Below are 19,267 nucleotides of genomic sequence, written 5' to 3' on the forward strand. Positions count from 1 at the left end.
ACTTAGTCTAGTTCCAACAGTGGAGCTGAGGGACTGAATGGCGTCAGTGAAGGCGGGCTGAAGGAGCGACTGATATGGGCAGAGGAGGTGGGATAGGGAGGCAGGGTGGACTTTTTATCCACAAGTCTTGAAGTCTTGGAGCTGGGCAGGACCAGCATCCTAGGCTCAGGGTCTGTGGTGGGCGTCAGTACGGTCTCCAGTTCTGCGGTGGGCTCAGGCTCCTTTCCTTCCATGGGCAAGTACTCAGGCTCTGCAGTGGTCGACAACGCTTCCATCAGCAGTGGGTATGCGCACTGCAGACAACAGAGGATCCCCTTTCTCCAGGTTCCTTTTCCCATGTCTGGTAAGTCAAGGGGACTGTAAAAGTTCACCACCATCCAATAAAAAGACTTGATGGTCTCATCATCAAAGTTGGATCTGTAGGAGAACTTAAAGATAGAAAGCTTCTTACTGGCTAAGTTGATGAGTTTTAAGGGTCTGGTATTCTGTCACATGTTAGTCCAATGATGATGAAGAAGATTGAGATAGAAGTGTGTTTATTAACACAAAGTATACTCATGCAATCCACAATGATGCAAGACAGCGTGCAAGCACAAACAATACCAGAAAATAGATAATGAACAGAATACAGACAGGTGTGCTCATTAAATGAATATCCTTGACGACTGTTTAGTTGCGGGAAACTAGAACAAAGGAAACGGGTAACAGAAGAGAAACAAACTAAAAGTCCATAAAAAAGAAGCTAAAGCTTAACTGAACATAATGGTGGCACACATATTCTGTCTGGAACGCAGCACACATAAGCAAAGTGAAAATAACTGTACTTTTAAAACGGATTTTAGCGTTTCATCAAATCAGATGACTGGAAATGTATTCACTAACAAAGTATAACAGAATAAACAGTATTATCCTTTATACAACATAACAGATAAAAAAAACAATGTCTGTTTTTCTACAGAAAATAACAGAATAAATAAAAAACTGTTTATCAATTATATAACAATAAATTTGTTCACAAAAGAATTCACAGTATCGCATTTTCAAATTTTTTATTTTTTTTTATTCACAAAATGTCCTCACTACCTGAAAGATATGCCTCTGCCCATAAATAATTTTTTAGCATTTAGGTTTGCTGACATCAATTTGGCGGTCAGTGTTTCAGAGAGAAGATATGTGGTTAAAGTGGTGAAATTGTTTTAACACATATCATACATGCACTGTATATCAGCAATCGGCCACCATTCTCTCCTGAACATCAGCAAACGGAAAAAAACCTACAACGGTCGACCACTAGTACAAACTAGATGTTGAACTTGATGGCTGTTGTTTGCTTAGGTGAGTGAAGCAGGCGTGTTATCTCTTCAGAAGTAGGTTTAGGTCAAACTGACATTCAGGGTGCAAACATGAGGCATCTAATCAGTCTTGCTCAGGTCAAACTGGCTTCTAATTGACATGCCGTGTGTGTAACGAGAATCTGAGACAGGTTACACTGACAGCTGTCAGTACGGCATGCAGTTCTACTTGTTACCTTAGGATGCAGACATATGTATCTCTGCAGCAGCATTGCTTACCTACATCCCCACTCTATCGCTCACTACACCCTCCCGTCTCTCTGCAATTGGATGCAGTGGGATTTCTTTAGCAGTGAGAAAGACTGAAGGAAGTTTGACATGCATTCCTTCAAAGTGAGACACTCAATCCTAAGCACGAGTTTGGGCCTGAGGGTCTGGTACCCTTGAGCCGGACTTTCAGACTACTTCTGTTTCTGTTCATTCAACTTCTTCGTTTTCTCTTGTAGCCCACCAGAAGCCTATGTGAATTTTTTTTTCTATTATTTTTTTCATTCCATTTGGCATGTCAGCATTTGGTCTGACAGGCCGTTTTCAATCAGGCAAATTGAGAATGAGTCGGACGTTTACAGGCTGCTTTCTTCCCGTCATACGTGATTTATTTTACGAGTCTGACCTGACCCAGTGATCTTTTTTTATGCCCATGAGACAGACACTGAACAATCAGAATGTTTGATAGCACTCTTTTATACGCTTTATGAATATTTCATGTATTTTGGCCCTGCATGTGGATTTTGAAGTGAGACACAAAGAAAAACTATGAAAAAGAGAACATCTCTCGTTGTGTGTGTGTGAGAGAGAAAGAGAGCACATGCTCGATCCTGTAATTCCTCATTGCTTGGTTAAAGTCACCTGTTCTTTCTTTCTAATGTTTTACAGGATGTTCAGTCACAGGTTGACGCAGAATATGGTGATCACTCCTGTTTTACAGTACAACTACGGTTATACTTAAACTACGTAGGGCTGTATGACAATTTATAAGTACTTTTATATAGTAACCATCAATTTCACAATAAAGTTATTTTGCTAATTATTCAACCCCCATAAAGAGTTAGATAATACATAGTTGTGGATCAATGTCTATTTTCTTCTGATTAATTATTTCAATCTTTAAATTTATTTAAAACATAATTTTATATTATTAAAAGAAATATACTTAACAAATATTAAAATACTTTTAAAAGGTATTTAAAATATTTTAGATGTATATTATTTAAATGTTACAAAATATTTTCATTGGGCTAAAAAAATTATAATGTGCTTGTCAATCCCAAATACTGACTGTATGTGTGAATAGCCTTTATGAAACAATACTGTATATGGACAGTTTCCTATGCATGTGTTTGTTCGCCATCACTCCTGCAGATCTCGCTCTAGGCATTGTGCTATATGCGTCCTGGGTCAGTGAGCGTCTTAATCGTGATGCATATTCTCTGGTACAGGGTGTCGTAAATGGGCGGGTGGCCAACATGTGGCGATGGATCCTGTGTCTGACCTGTGTGTTAATACAGGCGGCACTTAATGTAGTCCTGCCGTTTGCCTCCATTTCCACCTAATTTGATTTGGCCCTAAATGTCACTTCCATTGCATTGATTAAACCTCAGAGCTGCCACGGAGCTGGTCCAGGAAGGTTAAGGAGACAGGATGGAAGCTGTCACAGGAGCACAGCTGACCCATCTATAGAGATACACTTGAACACAAATGCATACGGCTAAGCATTGACCCCAGCATACTCCATACAGTATTATTAACTCAGGGCAAATCATAAGTGTTTTGGTCCACTGATGCTGTTTGCAGTGAATACAGCAAAACCTGAAATCAGTCCATTTGTCCGTCCATCCATGTATTGTTCTATTTGTCTGACTATCTTTTGTTCTGCCTATTCTGGCTATCTATCGCTTTGTGGTTCTTTCTTTCTGGCCTTCTGGCTATCAACTCATACGGATGCCCACAGAGCCCATGTCCAAATATGCATATATGTGTCTCTGCTATGGTGACCAGTAGGTTTGCCCAGTAGAAAGTTTTGCACAACAAGAACAAAAATTAGAATAAACATTGCCTATTAACTATACAGTACCAACATTTAACACCTTGCCCTTCTGTTAATTACATATTGATGACCAGTGTTGCCAAGTTTCACTAGAAAAATAAGCAACCTGGTCTGAAAAACATGCCCAAAATAAGCGACCCTTGGTTTTGAGTGGTGGGGCATACGCACATCATGCAGTCTACATATGACATTTCTTTGAAAGGGCATGTAGCATGTAGTAACCATGGGCTGGAGCCAGGTGTGAAAACACCGTTACATGCTTCGGACACCACAGCGCTCATTCAAAAAAACACAGCAGCGATTACCATAGCATTGACAGACAGAGGCTATGTTCAAAATAGCCTACTTTACCCTCATTCACAAATTCCCTACATTAGTCCACTAATATAATTTACTTGGAGTAAATAAAAACGAGTGAGTGAATTCGGCGCATTTGTGCTTGCTGTTTAAAAATCATTTGACAATTAGCAAACTGCCAGCTCCAGTAGTAATGAAAAGATTTATCTCGAAACCTGTCATGGATTAATATAAACATTAAACAATTGAATAATCTATTAAAAAGGAATTTATACCTGAATGACATTACGTTGTACCCACATTGGACCAGCGATTTGGAAAATGAATGGATGGAAAATTCAGCTGCGGGCGCCATCTTCTGGTCAGATGCGGCAATTCATTCGATGCGACAGTGCACTATGGGTATTCTCTAGCCGTTGAGTGTACATCAGTTGTATTCTCGTTATTGCGGTGCATTGTGGGATTGAATGAGTGCACTCGATGGTCCTCTATGGTTTCCGACATGCTACAAATGGCTGTCCCCTCAAACAGTGCCCTATTTAAGGGTATAGGGGGCGATTTCAGACACAGGCAGATAAACAACATCACTCACTAATGATAAAGCGGTCATAGTTTTTGTGCTATGGGTGCCAACCACTAACAAGCCCAAACGAACGTAACCCACGACTGTTGATGACTCATTAATGAGAAATCAATTACTCATTAAGGGTAACCTCATTAAGGGTAACCAGCGCTGTCATCCACATTAGTTTTGGAGGGTATGTGTGTTGCATTTGTATGCTATTTATTATCGAGAAGGGACTGTAGCCAGCCGGTATTATATTTTGGACAGATGAAGCTGGTGTGAGCACTTTGGCTGAGCACAACTCTGTTGTTCTTGCTAACCTGTGTGCTATAGTGACAGAATCGGAGCAGTCTGACTTAGACTCCTGTTTTCCTGGATCACTGAGATTTCTCCTCTAATTTATGATTTGCTGTAATCCTGCCAACGTGTTATAGGAGCAGCAGGTGAATCTGCCCTATATAAGGTGTTAAGTGTGTTTTCATGCTGCTCATGAGCCATACCAGAGCTTTAGATGCAACGCACTTGCATGTTATGCCACTTGTATTGGTATAACTCTTCCATTTTGCTCTCTCTCTCTCTCTCTCTCTCTCTCTCTCTCTCTCTCTCTCTCTCTCTCTCTCTCTCTCTCTCTCTCTCTCTCTCTCTCTCTCTCTCTCTCTCTCTCTCTCTCTCTCTCTCTCTCTCTCTCTCTCTCTCTCTCTCTCTCTCTCTCTCTCTCTCTAGTCATGTCCACCTAAAGCATATGTTTTTAATGCAGTGAGTTGAGTTCCAAATTTTATATTAAATTGTCTTCTATAATTTTGGCCATTATAAATTGTATTATCAGCATAACTATTTGAGTAAAAAGTTAAATTTATAAAACAAAAGTCATTTTGTAATCTTAGGAACTCACGTGTTACATACACACGTAGTGCAGAATCTGAAATAGCTTACGCTTTTTATGTTTAAAAATGTTCAAAATGCTATTTTTTTTTGTTCAGGTTTAAATGGGGAAAAAATTCCAGATTTGACTTTTGGACCGTTTGAATTAACTAGATACAAAGAACATCAACTTATCCAAACATTGCAACTGCCCAGAATCCCAGTGCTGAATCCCAGTGATGTTTAGTTACTTTTCCCTCTTAACCTTTTAAACAATGGTCATGTTGGTTGGCATTCTGTTTCTCGAGCCGAGTCACGTGATAATACAACACTGTCAATACAACACCTGAAAGTGCTTTCACATCTCCACATCTTCACATAGAGTGAATTCAGATTGATTGGGACGCTTTTTTACCATTGATATGACATGGGGAAAAGTTTCCCAATTAACTTGAATTCACCCCTACATACAGTACTTGCAAAACATCAATGTTTATGTCAAGGCTTAAAGCAATATGAACACTTAAAGAAAGAAATCTAATCTTATTTGCACTGTGTGGTATCTTGCACATGTATAAAAAAGAAAAAGGGAAGTTTCTCAGAAGTGTAGATAAGCTGTAGCTAAAAGCGAGTGTTTCAGAGGCTTCAGGGTTGACTGTGCCAGTTGTGAACTTTGTAACAGTGTTTAAAGCTGTGTGTCCACCAAAGTGTGGTGGACCCCACCCCCCCACCCCCCCTGAGGCTAGTGTATTTTTTTTCATAGGGCTGCTCTATTATGGCAAAAATCATAATCACGTTTATTTTGGTCAATATTGAAATCACAATTATTTAACACAATTGTTAGTGGGTGATATGATCAAAGTCTTATTTCATGATATAAGTCATTTTAAATGTCAGGGAAATTTCACAATTATCGACACTTCAGCAAAAACTAATACTAGGTTAATTAATGTAAGTAAAAAGTCCTCAAAGCAAGACAAGTAAAAAGTCAACAATAAAATAAGAACAAAGAAATGAATAAATTAACAAACAAAACTGACAAAAAATACAGCAGAACAAAAATACAAATTAAATCAACAGTGCTTTAGGTTTTTCAGGAAGATGTACTAACAGTGGTATTCAGATAGGTAATAGCCTACAACAGAAATTGAATCAAGTAATCAAATATAAAATAACACTGCTGTATACATTAAATACGGTATAGACTAATCCTTTTTTAAAACAAGTTATTAATTCAAGAGCAGTCCGTGATTTCATCTGTCTTTTCTTGCACTCATGTGGCTGCTGTCACTTTAAGAGCTGCACAGACCCAATAAACCGTTACACACGTACTCTTTCTCAGTGTTTACATTCACCTAAGACATAACCGACTGTGTTTACGAGGATACATTTGTGTGTAGGCTATTTGACCGTTTAGGCTTGTATCTGCTTATTCGCGTTCCACCATGTCTCGGAGCGCGCACACAAGAGGCCGCCTAGGGAACAGCGTCTCTTTCGTGGCTTAATGTGCTTTTAATAACACTGTTTAATATCAAGCACGTCCCGCAGTTAAGCAACAGTAGACTGTATTTTACAATGCTCACTTATTCGGCTGATTTGGATGTTAATTTTGGCTTAGAATGAAAGCGTGCCGCTGCCGTCTTAACTTGATTATCTTGTTTTCATTATCGTTGGAAGCCGAAATCAAATTCGAAATGCGCTTTATCACACAGCCCTATTTTTGACGAGGCGCTGCTAGTTTATTTCGCAGCTTTTTCTTTTGTCTCCGATAGTTGAAGAATGTTCAACTTTGGGTAAAACGCAGCACTCATCACTGGCTACGTTTACATGCACAACTTTTGTTTCAATCGGACTGAATTCACTCCGATTGATGAATCCGAACGTAGTGTTTACATGAACGCTAAACATGTGATCGGGTTGATGTGCGCGTTTATATGTCACAAGCTGCAAATCGGAATATATTTTTTGACATGCGCACACTGCACAAATATACAGAGTTCCCTGCTGTTTGCACATAATAACCATTCTCCTACATTGGTTCTTTATTTGTTTTAAACAGCAGACTTAATATTTAATATTTGTAGACAATATGAACCGTTGTGTCGTGCTGCTTATATTTATCACGCAGTAAAAATGCCCCTTCGCGCACCCAAAATCAGTCGTCTGTGGAGGAGAATCCGAAACAAGGACTGGTGGGACGTTGTTCTGCTCCACTTCACAGACGTGGAGTGAAAGGAGAATTTTAGAATTACAGGACAGACACTCATTTATATGACACTTTATTCAACAGGAAGAACTGCTCGTTCCGCGCGTCATGCGTCATGACGCTATTTCAACTTCAGTTTCGGTTTTCAATCCCATCAAGTGTTTACATGTTCTCTCGATCGGATTACAAAAGGAATTAAACACCCCTTTTTAATCCGATCGAAATTTCATTCGGACCGAGCTCAATCGTCTGTTGCAACAGCAACCCAAAACTTCCTGCAACAGATACAACAAGAAGCACAACTACGGAACACAATCATTTAAAACAAGAGCCAGAGAAAATACTTTACATTGTATCGTCATTTTATACTCCGAAACGCACTGTCTGCGAAATCAGATACTAGTAATACTTCCATGGATATTCCATATCATAGCATCCAACGCACCTCAACTGGAAGGAAGAAAAATGCTGCGCTGCCGAAGTGCTCTCAAGCACCCGCAGCAAGGCGTTTTCAGAAAAGTGCTGGCATTTTCAGCTGACTATAAATGTTTTGGTGGACATGCGGCCTAAGGTTGGGGAAGTGGCCTTGTTTGATTTCTACATTTTAGAGAAAAACAGACCGTACAGGCCATCACATATTTAAAAATTAAAAATCTGTTGTTTAATCTCCATGTAATTTCAAACTCTATAGCAAACAAAATTAGATGTCCATGCAACTTGTTTCCATACAACAACAGCATGTAGTAACCAATGGCCTGTACCTTGTAAACCTTTTTGCTTGCTTGATAAAAATTTGAGTGCTATTTGCAATACAGTAGTATATGACCCACTTTCATGGTGCTTTTTTAACCTTTGTGTAGCTTGACAGCCTCTGGACATTGATTTTATTGAATTGAAAAGAGCAGCGTAAATATTCTGCTAAATATGTTCTTTTGAGTTACATAAGAAAGTACAGTAAGTCATACAGGTTCGGAACAACAATGCTAATTTTTTTGTTGAACTATTGCTTTTACTTGCATTCAAGTCTGTGGCTAGACAGACAGATACACACACAGACTTTTTGCTCACCATCATCTCCTCAGCATAAGGTCTCATTGTCTCAATGCTAATGTTACAAAAGGCTAGTTCACAGGACAAAGGCGGAGTTGTGCCTTTAACGGTGCAGAGTTAAATATTTCATCCGCCCTGCTTGGCTGTCGGAGCCAATTCCTGCGCCACTAAAGAGGCAAAGTAACACAAGCTGACAGCAACAGTCAGTGTAATGTGCTTTAGAAAGACGAGCAACAGCCTTAACATAAACACTGTCTCTGGTGCAGTCAGAAGACCTCCACATTAGTGTTTCTGTTCCCCTGGAACGTAAACACAGGGCCCGATGTCTAACCTGCCTCACAAGCAGACCTCTACACCCTCGGGATCACGGCAACCCTTCCGACAAATCAGTGGTTTTGAATGAAGTCTTATGCTCTGACTCAAATCTTTTTGGTTCTGAAGTCTCTCCCTTGTGAAACGTTTCAAAGTATATTGTGAACAAATAGTCAAGTGTGTAAAGAATAATTTGATCGGGTGAACTGAACAAATACTCTCTTCACTGAACATCAGTGTTTTGAGTCAGAACGGGAATCAGAGAATCATTGAATGAGATCTTGTTTTTCAACAAATGAAACATGAATGAGAATCTGCACAGCAACTGAATGAAAGTGAAGAATGTTGTTTGTTTGTCTTTAACCAAATCGAGGAAAACTATTTATTTGCTATCATATGAGCGGTGTTTTTTTATTATTATTAATATATTATTATAGTATTTAATAATATTATATTTATTTTTGTATTTTAAGTTTTAGTAAAAAAAAATTGTGCGCTTTTGTCATTTAAAAAAAAAACTTCTTTATATTTGTATTCAGCTATAATTTTTGTTTTAGTAATTTTAGTACTTCAACTTAAAATTATTTCAGTTTGTTGCCAAGGTAATATTACAAATTTTAAAAGTAAAAAAAAAGAAAGAAAGTTTTTCACCTAATATTTGTGTTTTATTTCAATTAGTAAAATTTCTCACGTCTTTTATTAGGTCTGCAGACATGCGAAATTTTATTAAAGGTGCAGTATGTGATCTGGGAAAAGCTAACTTTAGCCTTCGAGCATTGAAAGCATACGATCCCATCCTCCCTGCAAATCGCCCTCCAAAACACATGAACGCGCACAGACCTGAACAGAAGCGAAACGACCAGAGACAACGTTATTGGATTATATCATGTGTCATTCACCGGTGAGAGAACTTTATAGTACAGTGAGGGGAGAAACAGAAGCACTTGCTTGCATACATTACTATGTGATTGTGAAATGACTCCAGTTAACAAGTTGACCTGTTGACATAAAGGATATCCACTGTATTTCAGCTTTATTCATATGCGATTATACTAGGACATAGCAGCAGTCGACACTATCTGTCGAATTATCTGCATAGGGAAAAGTCAGCGGTATATAGAACTGTACTGTCAAACCTGAAATGTAGATATTTGCCACTTGTCTGTTTGCCTGCCATTCTCGCTCTGTCTGCATAGCGTACGTGAAACGCGCTTATGATGTGTGCGTGAACAGGCTGCACAGTGTATGCGAACACACGTTGACTGACGGGGAACACATGGCACATTTTTTCGAATGCAATGATTGAACGAACATTTTATGGTCCTACGCCTTTCACAGACGATATATATTTATTAAAATACATTAAGACTGCTAGTGATTGCTATCAGAATATAACAAAACATTTCTGTAGAGAATCACCTATTGCACCTTTAAGGGACAACAAGACTTGCTTCATGAACGACGCTATTGAACGCTCAAAAAATCTGCACTCAAAAAAATATTTAAGTCTAAATTTAAGATTTCTGTATTCAAATTGCATGAATTTCCATTCATTTGGATCACACAGGCTTAATAAACAAACTAATAAACTTAATGTGATGCATATTTTTCAGTAGTACATAAATGAAACGGGTAGGATTTCTGCACTCAAAAAACTTCAAAAAGCATTTATTCAAATTGCTTAGAATCAGCATAAATCTGTTGATTGTGAAAACAATTACATTTATTCAGTTAAAAGTATGAATGGTTAAGATAGCTGTGGAACATGCAGTATACTCAGTAAGTTAATGTATGAGACTGTAGCTAATTGGATTTGGTAATGATACATATACAAACCTGGTTATTGTATTTAAAACATTCAGTTTATCTGTACTATTAGAAATCTTACTTGTTTCATTTATGTATGTGTGACAGATATCTGGCTGAAATTTTATATGCAATTTTAACATAAAATTAGGCCCAAAGATTGCATCACCATGTTAAGTAAATGATTCAGTGAAAGGTTTGTTTGTGGGCATCTAGTGTAAGCTACAGAAATGAATCAGTGAAAGAATCTAAGTGGATCTTTATCGAGAACAGAATCAAAAGATTCAAGTCACTGGGATAATTCTACACCGACAAACTCCACGAGCTCCCAATGATGGTGTCGTGGTGAGTTGATGGAAAAGAAAATGTAAAGAATGAAAAGGATGAGATGAATAGGAGGAAAGTGAAAAATATAGGGGAGAGGAAAGAAAGAGAGAGAGAGAGAGAAAGAAAACGAGCAGATTTCTTCCCCTCCCATCCTCTTGTTTGGTTCTCAGTGTGTGTAAATGGCCAGGGGGAAAATTGAGGGGGTAGAAACGCTCCTCTCTTGTTAAACTGCTGGCAGATGACAGAAAAATTAGAGGCATTTTGCTCTTGACAGGTTGTTGTGTTTCTTTTCTGCTTCAAATGGTTTGTGTCAGTTTGTTTTCAGTCAAGCTGTCTCTCCCTCACAATGCACGCAGTGTACAGGTTTTGTTCCATTGGGGAAAAGGATCTGATATATCTAATGCCTTTCAGTTTGAAAAGAACAGTGGAGGGAAACACACTCACTGCTGTGTCTGCTAATTACAGTGGCAGACTTTGATTACTTGTTTGAAAACACTTTTCAAACATGCGTAATGATAACAATTAGTTACCGCTACATTTTCTCAGCATGCTCAGAATCTCTCTCTCTCTCTCTCTCTCTGTGTCTTGACAGCATATCTTTCTTCCAGAGTTTGTGCAATGTGGAATGAACATTTGTCTGGATTCGGTCACATATGTCGATGTTAGCACAGTCTGCTGTGCAAACGACTGTGTTTAAAGGTACGGTTCACTCAAAAAATTATAATCTGTCATTTACTTACACGCATGATGTCCCACACCCATTTGACTTTCTTCTGTCAAACACAAAAAGAGAATTTTTGAAGAACATTTTATGCTACTCTTTTTCTGACAATGAAATGAAAGTGGATGGTGACCAGAATTGTCGAGCATCAAAAATGACACCATAAATGTATCATAAAGTCCAGACTTGTGAACCAAATTCCAAAGCATCTGAAGCTGTATGTTAGCTTTATGTGTGGAGCAGACAAAAATCTTCATTATTCACTGAAAATCTTGCTTGAAAACCTGAGTCACCATTCACTTTCATTGTAAAAAAATTTTTGTCGTGTCCCACAGAAGAAAGTAAGTCATACGGGTTTCGGATAACACATGGGCATGGTAAATGGTGACCAAAATTCACTAGCTCTTTAATGCCTTTCGGGAAAAATCTGGAAATGAGCTTCTGCACAAAACAGATGTCTAAGATGACGTTTTAGTCTTTTTCCTTTTGTTTTTCCAACCTGTTCCTGTTTAGTTTATGAATAAGGAACTAAGGTGATACAGAATGAATGGCTTTTTACCGTAATATAGAAAACACAATCAGGATGTACGGTTTCCTCTGTAAGTGAATCAGGGATTTAGTCCCGGAGCCTCTCTCTCAAACCGTGAAATCTGACAGACATGATGGAAAGCTAACTTCGTGTGACAGGAAACTTTCCATTTGTGCCGGATAGGCCGCCTTCTTGATTTGATTATTTCTGCCTGGCTTGTGCATTCCCTCACTCATCTAGGAATGGGGTTTGACAAGAGGCAGGAGGTCTTTATTTGATTACTTATGCTTTGTATGTTTTTCTGCTGAGGTGGGTGGGATTTAAAGAGGCGTGGCGGCCTATTCCTGAGTAAATGAACTCAGACTTTGTATTGTGTATTTTTGTGTCCTCTTGACATTGACATTTACATACACTGTCTTATACCAGTTAGTCAACATTCCGAGAAGTAACATCCCTGTTTTACACTCAAGCCAATTCCTGGGCTTAAAAAAAAAGAGAGAATTTTTTTATAATATTTAGAAATTATGCATTTGATCAAAAGTAACCGTAAAGACATTTATAAAATGGTTAGTTTCAATACTTGATTCTGATTGGTCAATAGCTGTGCTTTATTCACGATAAAACACGGCTATGACCGCTTCACCCAACGCTTCTATTTATCACTGGGCAACACCTTTAGCAACCACCTGTATCAACATAACACTGCTGAGCCCCAACTAAAGAGAACCGCGTCGAATATCACCACAGTGGAGCCGATGAAATGAAACAAATATTTAATGCATGCACAATAAACGGAGATGTTCAAATAAATTTAAATAAACAACAATGAAATTTTTTTTATCTTGTTAGGCAGCATTCTAGCAACTAAATTTATAACATTAATAAAATAGATTAAAGACCTATCAAAATATGTGCCCTTGTGTTTTTGTCTATGTAACTATTTAGTAAGGTTTTTTTTATTTATAAGTGCAGAGAAAAAATAACGGAATAAATGGAAAATGAACTATCACATATTGTGTTGTAAAAAAAAATGAAACAAAGTTTGAGAACAGTTCCTAAGTTTTTTCTATTTTTCTACCTTTTTTTTTCTAGCGGAAGGAAGGCGTTTAGTGATTTTACTTCATGAAAGTTGCACTAATACATATTTTTTTACTTTAAAGGGATAGTTCACTTTGAAACACATTTTTGATATGTTTTAGCTTACCTCAAGGGCATCCAAGATGTAGGTGTCTTTGTTTCTGCAGTAATTTCAATTTTGATATTTTTAGGTCAAACCGTTCTTGTCTGTCAGTCATATAATGCAGGTCTATGGTCACCGCCTCAAAGAGCATGCACAGAGAAGTCCAAATTAAACATGATTTAATGACTCGTAAATGTAAGTACACATTGATGGCCTAAGACACGAAACGAGCGGTTTGTGTGAGAAAACGAACAGTATTTATATCGTATTTACCTCTTGTAACCACAGTCACGTCCAAGTGATCTGAGGGCGCGGGCGCTTCGGTCTATGCGTTACAAGAGGTAAAAATGATATAAATACTGTTCGTTTTCTCACACAAACCGCTCGTTTCGTGTCTTAGGCCATCAATGTGTACTTACATTTACGAGTCATTAAATCATGTTTAATTTGGACTTCTCTGTGCATGCTCTTTGAGGTGGTAACTATAGACCTGCATTATATGACTGACAGACAAGAACGGTTTGACCTAAAAATATCAAAATTGAAACTTCTGCGGAAACAAAGACACCTACATCTTGGATGGCCTTGAGGTAAGCTAAAACATATCAAAAATTTATTTCAAAGTGAACTATCCCTTTAATATTTGTATTGTGTGGTAACCGTTTTATAAAAGCAATAAGGTACTCCTGGCTAGTGCTGTATCGTGAATAAGTCACGGCTGAAGGGGATGCAGGCACTCCGCTTCGCGTCGTGCCTAACAATGCCCTTCAGCCGTGACTAATTCACGATACAGCACAGCCTCTTGTACCTTATTGCTTAATTAAAATGTTAAAGATTTCAATTTCAAATAATTGCTGTTTATTTGAACATTCTATTTATCAAAGAATCTTGAATTATTATTTTTAAGTATCACAGTTTCCTCAAAAAAATTAAGCAGCACGACTGTTTTCAAAATCGATAATAAGAAGAAATCAGCATATTAGAATGATTTCTGAAGGATCATGTGACACTGAAGACTGGAGTAATGATTGCTGAAAAGTCAGCTTTGCCATCGCATGAATAAACAAAAAATTAAAATATATTCTAATAGTAAACTGATATTTTAATCTGTAATATTTCACAATATCACTGTTTTTACTGTGTTTTTGATCAAGTAAATACAGCTTTAGTGAGCATAAGAGACTTCTTTGAAAAACATCAAATCTTACCAACCCCAAACTGAACGGTAGTGTATCTTAAAATGTTTTATTTTTAAATTATGAAAGACTGTTTAAGCAAAACCAACTGACCCTCCTACATTTTTGCCTGTAATTCCGTTTATCAGAATTGTCACATTGTGCACATTTTGACATGCAGATAAAAAAAATAAAAACAAACCCTGCTGTTTTCTTGCATTGACACATTTATTTAAGCTGATTTTTGATAGCTATCTGGATTGTAAACATACTTATAAAATTAAGCCGTCTTATGGAACTGGCTCATGTTTACATGTACAAACTCAGTCTTTGCATTCTTTTACTTTTAGCTTCCAGCTTAATGCCATAATTGATTTACAGATGGACTTTTCCCCCTTTTGAAACGGCCCAAGCTTTGTGTTACACATCACAGCGTTGTGAATGTGGGGACCGAATTGACTGCGAAGCTGAACTCTGGAGACTTACACTTGTTCTTGTAATGTCACAAACGGACACGTTTAGCCTGTGACAGTCGAGATAAGCCACTGGCATTTGAAAAATGGCCCTCTAACCTGAGGAACTGATCTCACAAGGGCCTATACTCACTTTCCCTGCCTGAGATTTTTCACACTATCTTCAGACACATACTGGAGAAAATAGCCCAGATGTGCCAGAACCGCCACGACATTAACAGTGCAACACCGTGCAAGCTGTGAGTCACAGCCTCTCATACACGCACATCTAAAAGCAGTGTGTCAATAGCAGCAACTGTCATCAGACTTCCCATTTTATGGGGCAGTGTTGTTGTTGTCGTCCTCCCAATGTCAATGAAGACAAAGAGGCTAAACCGACGCCAGCTGTTCCTAATACCACTGTGTGCTTTCTCTCTCACACACTCATCTACATGTGTTACACCTGGATTAGCTCTCTGTTCCCCAGGATCAAATGCACACCATCTATCCCTTTACGTGATTATTTTCTCTTTCTTTCCCTCGCTCTCTCTCTTTCATTATCTAATATGGAGCGTAATCCTCTTGTGGAATTAATCTGCTTTAACGAGTGTTTGTTACCATGCTGAGATGGAATTAAAATGAGTCTTAGGGAGAGGAGGGGTCGGTGGGATTCGGCACCGCTGAAATGTTTGTTCTTGTCCAACCTACCTTATACTCCAGTGGTTAAACACGAGAGACACCTGCAAACAGCCTAGATCAAATAATGGAGAGACTGAGATTCAACATGGAGAGTGTAGGGAGTTTTTGGGGTAGTGTCGTCGTGTCCTTGTTTCAAGAGACTTTTTCCAGGTTTCTCCAGTGGGATTGACCCTCTAATAAATGTACTATAAGCAGGCCCACACAGAATTTGTGATAAAATCTATAAAGCCATATGTGTTATATATTTATGATTTATTTGAGCATATTTAAATCCATTCTTTCAATCCGGTCTCTCTTTTTTTACACTACTGTTTTCAAGGTTCACAAAGTTTCAAGTCTGTAAGATTTTTTTTTAAATGCGTCTCTTATGCTCAGGCTGCATTTATTTGATCAAAATACAATAAAAATAGTAAATAGTAATATTGTGAAATATTTTTACAATTTAAAATAGCTGTTTTCTATTTAAATATATTTTAAATTGTGATTTATTCCTGTGTTGGCAAAGCTGAATTTTCAGCATCATAACTCCAGTCTTCAGTGTCATATACTCCAGAAATCATTCTAATATGCTGATTTGCTGCCCCAAAAAACATTTCTTATTAGCGATGTTGAAAACCCTTGTGCTGCTTAATTTTTATTTATGTGGAAATTCTTGTGATGCATATTGAGTCTTGATTCTTTGATGGATCGAAAGTTCAAAAGACCAGCATTTAATTTAAATAATATATTTGTAACATTTATTATATGTCTTTTTTGATCAATTTAATGCATCCTTGCTAAATAAAAGTATTAAAAAAAATTCTTAAACCACTTCCATACCCCAAACTTTTGAAAGGAGTGTAGATCAAACTGTATTTTGTTTAATCTATACAATAATGCCTGAGCAGAAATAATAAATAAATAAATAAAAAATCACGCCTGCAGATTTATTGCTGGCCTACTGCTCATAAAACTAAGTAGTGATAATTTCTCATACTTGGTTGGCTGTGTTATGAGTAGATTTGAATTGGTCTAAGTAGCATTTTGGACTCTTTGAGGGTCATACACCGTTAAAAGAAAAGAAATCCATAAACCAGTCCAAGTGCATGAAAACCTCTCTTGCTTTCATTCTCTCAAGCATTCTCCTCCACATCGCGAGTCAGTTACCTGAATCTATTGACGTCACCACGTCTTTCAAAAAGAGAAATATTCACCTCAAAAGGTTTTGATTTCAGCCACAAAGAGGAGGCACTGGTATTGATCAGAGTCTCTGTCTGTCTGTTCTTTTCTCTACCAGGGACCTAAGAGCCGCAGCCTCTATAGAGGGACTCAGACAGGGTGGGAGGAGATCCCAGCAGGTAAAAGGACCTACCGCAGGTCATGACCACAAACAACATATCAGCTGGCTATTTCTGACGGGGCCATTGTGCCAGATTTCTGTCCAGGCTCCACAGTAAAACTCAAACATACACACACACTTGTGTCCTCCACACCTTGTTGTAGGTCTTGCTTAACGTTGTTTAAGGTCAAAGTCTTACAGTTGTCTCTTGTTTTCTTTCACACAAGTGCACATACATACATAGAGTGGTGGGGACTTTACATGGACTTTTATTGTGGTTATACTAGGCTTTCTATCCCCTAACCCCTGAATGTAACCCTTATTCAAACCTCTTTGAATTATACAGGGCCTAAAACTAACTTTTTGCCACACCTGCCAATGGTCGGTAACTTAAGAAAATGTACTGGCCCTGAAACTGTTTTTGCAAAAACTGACAGTAGTTTTCAGGTACAGAAATGTAATAATTTTTTTATGTTATTTTGTGAATTTGTCCGCTCAAGTGCAAGAAGATGTGAAAGAGAGCTCAGTTAAGTATTCATGCGCTGTCTGAGACGAGGCTGTTTGGGCATGTGGTTCGAATGTTTGTGCACACAAAACTTTCCACACAGCGTGCGAGTAACAAAATGAGTAACTTTCGCATCTTCTTGCACTTGAATATAAAAAATTGTCAAGGCATAATCTTTTACGACAACGCAGCGCTGGCCCCTCAACTGTTCTGAGCGTCGTTCACATTTGTACACATTTGTTTACGTTTGTTCACGTTCATGCATTGATAGAATTCATACAAATGTTAGCCGCCAACTGGCGAGTGATACCGTTTCATATACTGGCCAACGCTGATTTTTACTCTCATTTGGTGCTTGGCGAGTACTTTTTTTTTATATATATATATAGATAATGTTCGATATAAAATATAATTCTTTTGGACATTTTGACAATTTTTATGACCCTGGATAAAGGTCACTTCAGCACACAGACCTCATATTCCCTGCATGTGTGTTTGTGTACATGGGGCAGAGATGTACTTTCGTCCTCTGGTTTTGTAAGGTCAGGAATGTCTAATTTCTTTATGTCGATTCAAATTATATTTAGCTTTTTTTATTCCTTAGAGAGAGTCATTTGGAACCTTTTATCTCATTATGACATCAATAACAACATCTGCTACTTAAATTCAGCACAATAAGCAGCATTGTAAAGCTTCCTGAACAACTCTGAACACCACATTCCAGCCGTGTTTGTGTTTGCCATCGCTGTTTTCACAAGTTTCTGATCTTTATTTGACTCTTTGTGTGGGTTTACATCTCTTAGCTTGACTTATACTGTGGGGACAACATTGCTTAATCAGTATGAATTAAAATAAATGCTGGATTGGTGAGCATAAGAGACTTCAAAAATAAAATTAAAATAAGGCTACGTTCACAGTCAGTCCAAATCCGATTTTTGTGCATATCGATTTAAATTCGATCAGATTTACCAAGTGTGAAGGGCCCAAAATCACAAATTCGATTTTTACTAATCTGTTTCGAGTTACATTTATATGTGGTTTGAAATCCTGTTCAAATCGCATTTCTGGAAATCCGTTTCAGTCTGACTGCTCTGATCGGACTTTGCGTGGTTTGTGACTTTCTCACGCCACGTAAAACTTAAACGTCAGACTTGTGTTGTGGACGAAGTGCTGGACGAGAAGAAAATGACAATATAACGGAGACATGTTTTGAAACTGGCGGAGGCAACAGCGCAGAATAAAGCCACACATACCATGTTTCTGCCTCATAAGATGCAGTAGTCCAGGGCGACGGCTACACATTGTCATGTTTTGAATAAGACATCTGTATTGCAAACCTCTCCATGTTGTTGTTGTTGTTGTTTTTTTGTTTTTGGGTTTATACCTACAATACCAACACAACCCTACAGTACCAACAATTTTTTCGACCCTAAACTTTTGAATAGTGGTGTATATTAAGCCTATAGTATGTAAAATTGCTACATTTGTGTCAGAGTGTCTGTGTTTGACTGAGACTGTGGGTAAAAAAAAACATCCTGAATCCTGGCTACAGTTCACAGCATTAAACGGCTGTCAACCCACGGAAAGTCCTAAACATGAGCACTGTACTCACATGCACCATCACACAGGCAGGAGAGTAGGAAAAAAACAAGAGTGACAGAATGGGAAGAACCTATTTTTTTTTTTGTTACAGAAAAGGAGGAAGAATGGAGATGATGAGAAGATAAAGGAACAGAGAAAGGAAGGAGAAGTAGAGGTGAGGAGGAGGCAAGAGTGAGAAAATGAAGTTAGAAAAGAAGAGAAATGGCAGACAAGGAGATGAGACTGATAGAGAGAGAATATATAGTAAGAGGATAAACTATTTC

At 38.0% G+C, this 19,267-nt stretch overlaps 1 protein-coding gene across 3 annotated transcripts in view; it reads left to right on the top strand.

Moving 5' to 3' along the window:
• The window catches only part of sox5 (SRY-box transcription factor 5), a 198,928-nt gene that overhangs the window by 13,520 nt on the left and 166,141 nt on the right, over window positions 1-19,267 (top strand). Inside the window, exon 1 of one of the 3 annotated variants that reach the window (XM_056235813.1) lies at window positions 16,849-16,916. The exons of the other annotated variants lie outside the window; for them this stretch is intronic. The gene's annotated coding sequence lies outside the window, so the exon portion shown is untranslated. Of the gene's footprint in view, window positions 1-16,848; window positions 16,917-19,267 lie in introns of those variants that run through there. 3 annotated transcript variants of the gene reach the window in all.

The sequence above is a fragment of the Rhinichthys klamathensis genome, unplaced genomic scaffold, assembly GCF_029890125.1.
Source record: "Rhinichthys klamathensis goyatoka isolate OS25496 unplaced genomic scaffold, OSU_Roscu_1.1 h1tg000430l_1, whole genome shotgun sequence".
Classification (NCBI taxonomy): domain Eukaryota; kingdom Metazoa; phylum Chordata; class Actinopteri; order Cypriniformes; family Leuciscidae; genus Rhinichthys; species Rhinichthys klamathensis.